The following is a 7,013-nucleotide window of genomic DNA, read 5'->3' as shown; positions in this document are numbered from 1 at the left end:
GCAGGATTAAACCGCTAATGGGGTTTCCATGGTGGCTTAGATGGTAAAGAATCTGCCTGCAAGGCAGGAGACCCGGATTTGATCCCTAGGTCAGGAAGATTCCCTGAAGAAGGGTATGCAACCCACTCCCAGTATTCTTGCTGGAGAATCCTATGGATACAGGAGCCCTCAGGCCCCAGTCCAAGAGGTCGAAAAGAGTTGGACACAACCGAACAACCAACACACACTTTGTGGCCTGAGCACTGGGACTGTTCAAAGCTCTGTAGACAGCATTCAGTGCCCGTGATGCAACATTTCCACATTTGTCCCTCTCAGCAGTGACAAGCACACAGTGTGAGCCACGAGAATTCACAAGTAATCTTTACAAAGATATTTCTCTTTTGTTCATTTATTTATTTGTTTGGCCGCACTACGTGTTATGCGGGATCTTAGTTCCCCCTCCAGGGATGGAACCCATGCCTCCTGCAGTGGAAACCCAGAGCCCTAACCATTGTGCCGCCAGGGAATTCCCTGAAGATGTCTCTTTGACTCCTTCTAAAGCATTCTGAATTTTTTCCCTCTGCTTTTCTCTAGAATAATATCTACAAACATGATGATGACCATGGCTGAGTACCTTGGAATGGACATTTCCCTGGCTTCATTTATAGAACGAGAGAAATCAGGGGAAGTTCAGACCAAAACTGAGAGGAAAACAACAGTAGCTAAAGCTCCAGACGTGGTAATAAGTGTCATGAGGAGCAGCCACCGGAAGTCTTGTTCATGCTCAGAGCACTCCAGACTTCCAGCAATGACCGAGGCTTCCAGAAGTGCTCACTGGGACATAGCTGACACTCTCACAACCTCCCTAGGCATTCACATTACATACTCAAGTTTCCTGTCACTTTTTAGTTTGATTTAAAAAAAAAAAAAACAACACTGCAGCCGTTCCAGTGTCAGAGAACTCAGAGAATACAGTGTATTAATAAAAACATATTAATGCAAATTAACCTTAATTTAATTTTTAAATAGAGTAGATGATACTTTTAGAAAAAGAGTAACTACAAATAGACTTTTTAAATTGCAGTTTTAGGCTGATAATTTTTAAATATTATATGTAAAGAAAATTTTTAGTACAGCTGTTAAGAAAAATAACACTTTTCTGTGTGCTTATTAATTCCTACTGGAGCTGGATGACCATATCAAGATCCTTAGGGAGGCACTGAATCTGTTTATTCAATAAAATAAGTCCACAACTAATCATGTTTGTTTGTATCTGAATATGCCTGTAATTCTTAGCTTTTTTGTGTGTTATGATGTTTCCTAGTGGCACCAGCAGTAAAGAACCCGTCTGCCAATGCAGGAGACATAAGAGACTCAGGTTCAATCCCTGGGTCAGGAAGATCCCCTGGAGAAGGTCATGGCAAACCATTCCATGTAGCCCTGGCAGGCTACAGTCCACGGGGTCACAAAGAGTCAGACACGACTGAAGTGATTTAGCATACAGCACGCACATGTGCTCAGTCATGTCTGACTCTTGTGACCCAGTGGACTGTAGCCTGCCAGGCTCCTCTGCCCATGGGATTCTCCAGGCCAGAATACTGGAGTGGGTTGCATTTCCTTCTCCAGGGAATCTTCCCAATCCAGGGAACAAACCCACATCTCCTGCACTGGCAGGCGGATTCTTTATCACTAGTGCCAGCTAGGAAGCCCTCTTCTTCCTTACTCCATAAGGGAAAAAAAAGTACATATTAGACTCTGTATTGCTGGTTTGAAGAAGAGACTTATTTTTATAATTCAGTCAATAAATTAACCTTAACTATGATGGGTTTGCATACACGACATGAGCCACCCCTGTTAAAAATGTATGTACTAATTCAAATGTGCACCTCACCTGACAGCCCCGGCAAACACTCCCAAGTGACTCTGTGAGTTCAGAAATGTACTTGATTGAGCTGAATCACAGGATAGTAACCTAGCTTTATCTCTGATGGGTCAAGAGCTAGTGATAACAGCAAAACCAAAAAAAGAAAAAAAAAGAAATATCAAGTATATATTTCCCTCATAGCTCAGTTGGTAAAGAATCTGCCTGCAATGCAGAAGACCCCGGTTTGATTCCTAGGTCGGGAAGATCCACTAGTGAAGGGATAGGCTACTCATCCCAGTATTCTTGGGCTTCTCTTGTGGCTCAGCTGGTAAAGAATCTACCCACAACGGGAGACCTGGGTTAAGGAGATCCCTTGGAGAAGAGAAAGGCTATCCACTCCAGTATTCTGGCCTGGAGAATCCCATGGACTGTATAGTCCGTGGGGTCAGAAGGAGTCAGACATGACTGAGTGACTTTCACCTTTATTTGTTAACCAACAAGGGAGCATTCAATATATAAAATCTATCCTATTATTTGGGGCTTCCCAGGTGGCATTAGTGGTAAAGAATCCACCTGCCAATGCAGGAAACATAAGAGTTGTGGGTTTGATCCCTGAGTGGGGAAGCCTCCCTGGAGGAGGGAATGTCAACCCACTCCAGTATTCTCACATGGAGACTCCCATGGGCAGAGGAGCCTAGCGAGTGAAAGTCCATAGGGTCAAAAAGTATCAGACATGACTGAAGAGACTTAGCATGCATGCACATCCTATTATTTGGAACATAAAAGGCAAAATGATAGGATACTGAAAGAGGAACTCCCCAGGTCAGTAGGTGCCCAATATGCTACTGGAGATCAGTGGAGAAATAACTCCAGAAAGAATGAAGGGATGGAGCCAAAGCAAAAAGAATACCCAGCTGTGGATGTGACTGGTGATAGAAGCAAGGTCCGATGCTGTAAAGAGCAATATTGCATAGGAATCTGGAATGTCAGGTCCATGAATCAAGGCAAATTGCAAGTGGTCAAACAAGAGATGGCAAGAGTGAATGTCGACATTCTAGGAATCAGCGAACTGAAATGGACTGGAATGGGTGAATTTAACTCAGATGACCATTATATCTACTACTGTGGGCAGGAATCCCTCAGAAGGAATGGAGTGGCCATCATGGTCAACAAAAGAGTCTGAAATACAGTACTTGGATGCAATCTCAAAAACGACAGAATGATCTCTGTTCATTTCCAAGGCAAACCATTCAATATCACAGTAATCCAAGTCTATGCCCCAACCAGTAATGCTGAAGAAGCTGAAGTTGAATGGTTCTGTGAAGACCTACAAGACCTTTTAGAACTAACACCCAAAAAAGATGTCCTTTTCATTATAGGGGACTGGAATGCAAAAGTAGGAAGTCAAGAAACACCTGGAGTAACAGGCAAATTTGGCCTTGGAATACGGAATGAAGCAGGGCAAAGACTAATAGCGTTTTGCCAAGAAAATGCACTGGTCATAACAAACACCCTCTTCCAACAACACAAGAGAAGACTTTATACATGGACATCACCAGATGGTCAACACCAAAATCAGATTGATTATATTCTTTGCAGCCAAAGATGGAGAAGCTCTATACAGTCAGCAAAAACAAGACCAGGAGCTGACCGTGGCTCAGATCATGAACTCCTTATTGCCAATTTCAGACTTAAATTGAAGAAAGTAGGGAAAACCACTAGACCATTCAGGTATGACCTAAATCAAATCCCTTATGATTATACAGTGGAACTGAGGAATAGATTTAAGGGACTAGATCTGATAGATAGAGTGCCTGATGAACTATGGAATGAGGTTCGTGACATTGTACAGGAGACAGGGATCAAGACCATTCCCATAGAAAAGAAATGCAAAAAAGCAAAATGGCTGTCTGGGGAAGCCTTACAAATAGTTGTGAAAAGAAGAGAAGCGAAAAGCAAAGGAGAAAAGGAAAGATATAAGCATCTGAATGCAGAGTTCCAAAGAATACCAAGAAGAAATAAGAAAGCCTTCTTCAGCCATCAATGCAAAGAAATAGAGGAAAACAACAGAATGGGAAAGACTAGGGATCTCTTCAAGAAAATCAGAGATACCCAAGGAACATTTCATGCAAAGATGAGCTCGATAAAGGACAGAAATGGTATGGACCTAACAGAAGCAGAAGATATTAAGAAGAGATGGCAAGAATACACAGAAGAACTGTACAAAAAATATCTTCACGACCCAGATAATCACGATGGTGTGCTCACTGACCTAGAGCCAGACATCCTGGAATGTGAAGTCAAGTGGGCCTTAGAAAGCATCACTACGAACAAAGCTAGTGGACGTGATGGAATTCCAGTTGAGCTATTTCAAATCCTGAAAGATGATGCTGTGAAAGTGCTGTACTGAATATGCCAGCAAATTTGGAAAACTCAGCAGTGGCCACAGGACTGGAAAAGGTCAGTTTTCATTCCAATCCCAAAGAAAGGCAATGCCAAAGAATGCTCAAACTACTGCATAATTGCAGTCATCTCACACGCTAGTAAAGTAATGCTCAAAATTCTCCAAGCCAGGCTTCAGCAATATGTGAACTGTGAACTTCCTGATGTTCAAGCTGGTTTTAGAAAAGGCAGAGGAACCAGAGATCAAATTGCAGATCCGCTGGATCATGGAAAAATCAAGAGAGTTCCAGAAAAACATCTGTTTCTGCTTTATTGACTATGCCAAAGCCTTTGACTGTGTGGATCACAATAAACTGTGGAAAATTATGAAAGAGATGGGAATACCAGACCACCTTATCTGTCTCTTGAGAAACCTATATGCAGGTCAGGGAGCAACAGTTAGAACTGGACATGGAACAACAGACTGGTTCCAAATAGGAAAAGGAGTTCGTCAAGGCTGTATATTGTCACCCTGCTTATTTAACTTCTATACAGAGTACATCATGAGAAACGCTGGGCTGGAAGAAGCACAAGCTGGAATCAAGATTTCCAGGAGAAATATCAATAACCTCAGATATGCAGATGACACCACCCTTATGGCAGAAAGTGAAGAGGAACTCAAAGCCTCTTGATGAAAGTGAAAGAGGAGAGTTAAAAAGTTGGCTTAAAGCTCAACATTCAGAAAATGAAGATCATGGCATCTGGCCCCATCACTTCATGGGAAATAGATGGGGAAACAGTGGAAACAGTGTCAGACTTTATTTTTCTGGGGTCCAAAATCACTACAGACGGTGACTGCAGCCATGAAGTTAAAAGATGCTTACTCCTTGGAAGGTAAGTTATGACCAACCTAGATAGCATATTCAAAAGCAGAGACATTACTTTGCCAACAAAGGTCCATCTAGTCAAGGCTATGGTTTTTCCTGTGGTCATGTATGGATGTGAGAGTTGGACTGTGAAGAAGGCTGAGCGCCAAAGAATTGATGAACTGTGGTGTTGAAGAAGACTCTTGAGAGTCCCTTGGACTGCAAAGAGATCCAACCAGTCCATTCTGAAGGAGATCAGCCCTGGGATTTCTTTGGAAGGAATGATGCTAGAGCTGAAACTCCAGTACTTTGGCCACCTCATGCGAAGAGTTGACTCATTGGAAAAGACTCTGATGCTGGGAGGGATTTGGGGCAGGAGGAGAAGGGGACGACAGAGGATGAGATGGCTGGATGGCATCACTGACTCGATGGACGTGAGTCTGAGTGAATTCCAGGAGTTGGTGATGGACAGGGAGGCCTGGCGTGCTGCGATTCCTGGGGTCGCAAAGAATCGGACACAACTGAGTGACTGATCTGATCTGATTTCTACATTTATGCAAAGAAAGTTTAATTTGCAATAAACTAGAGGAAATTTTTGAACTAAAAGAATAAAAATTCCAAAATGCAATAATTTTCAGGAAATGAGTTATATTTTAACAGTTCTGTAGGTAAAAATCTTCACAAATTTTTGACATCTCTGCCTTCTTAAACCAAGTATTCAAACAACTATAAAAATTTTCCTTGTCATAAATTTCCATTAATTTTCCTTAATGCCTAAGGAGAATTAACATATTTCTGTCTATCTGGGTTGACCCCGGGAGTGGCTTTTGAATGGCACTTATCTCTAAGTAAACTAGTCCCCACACCCCTACTGGGCATCACCTTCCACTTCACTCATCGAGGAAGGGTCCTGCTACTTCTAATCGGGCCCCTCTTATTTTCAGTTGTCAAGCTTCAGGAGGGTCTTTTATGAGTTCACTTGTTCATTTATTCTGCCTCGTTCACTGAGTACCTACTCTGTGCGGCAGGCTTCCCCAGTGGCACGGTGATAAAGAACCCACCTGCCAGTGCAGGAGACACAAATTCAATCCCTGGGGAAGAAAATGGCAAGTCACTCCAGTATTCTTGCCTGGAAAATTCCATGGACAGAGAAGCCTGGTGGGCTACAGTCCATGGGGTCACAAAGAGTTGGACGTGACTGAGCACACACACACACCCCACACACATTCTGTGTGGCACTAGAAACACAGCAGCAAATAAGGCAGTCACTTAGTCAGGGATGAGATCTTTGTGACAACTTTCAGCCACACAGGGGCTTCGGTTTTGCTTGGTCTTGCCTGTTTCCTAGTTGTCGGAAATCTAGCTTCTCATCTTGTAGGTTGACAAGGTTTAGAAACTGCAGAGTCTGTTTCTCTGTGCTCTTGCATTTAGGTTGTGCGTAAATGCTAACCTATGTTTTGTTTTTCTTCAAGAAACTATTCCCTGAGGTTGACATCCTAGCTCTGTTCCCCTGGCAACCTGGTTAAGAGTCAAATGTCATATATGTTTCTAAGCAATGTTGCTTATGAGGAAAAGGATCACCAATTGGTAACTTGCAGCAGACTGAGAGGAGCTGTGAATGCATCCTAAGGGCGTGATGGGGAGGGATGACTCCCTGAGGCTGAGTAGGGGAATCTGGTATGTGGGATGCTGTAGGCAGTGCCCATGTCGGCTCTGTGGGGCAAAGACCTTGTTAAGTCCTATACTCACCCTGTCTGCATCTCCCCACCCCAGAGCTGGCCCCACAAGATTATTGATGTCTGTGCTCAAGGCTGTCTGGACTGGGGGACTGCCACCCCTTTCCCACTCCTCCTCTCAGCCTCAGAGTGGACCCCTGTCCCCTGAGTCTGAAGGTGGAGTTGAAACTAAAGGATTCTCTGGGG

The sequence above is a fragment of the Bos indicus genome, chromosome 14, assembly GCF_029378745.1.
Source record: "Bos indicus isolate NIAB-ARS_2022 breed Sahiwal x Tharparkar chromosome 14, NIAB-ARS_B.indTharparkar_mat_pri_1.0, whole genome shotgun sequence".
Taxonomy (NCBI): domain Eukaryota; kingdom Metazoa; phylum Chordata; class Mammalia; order Artiodactyla; family Bovidae; genus Bos; species Bos indicus.
The sequence above is the reverse complement of the archived record's forward strand: the minus strand, read 5'-3'. Positions refer to the sequence as shown.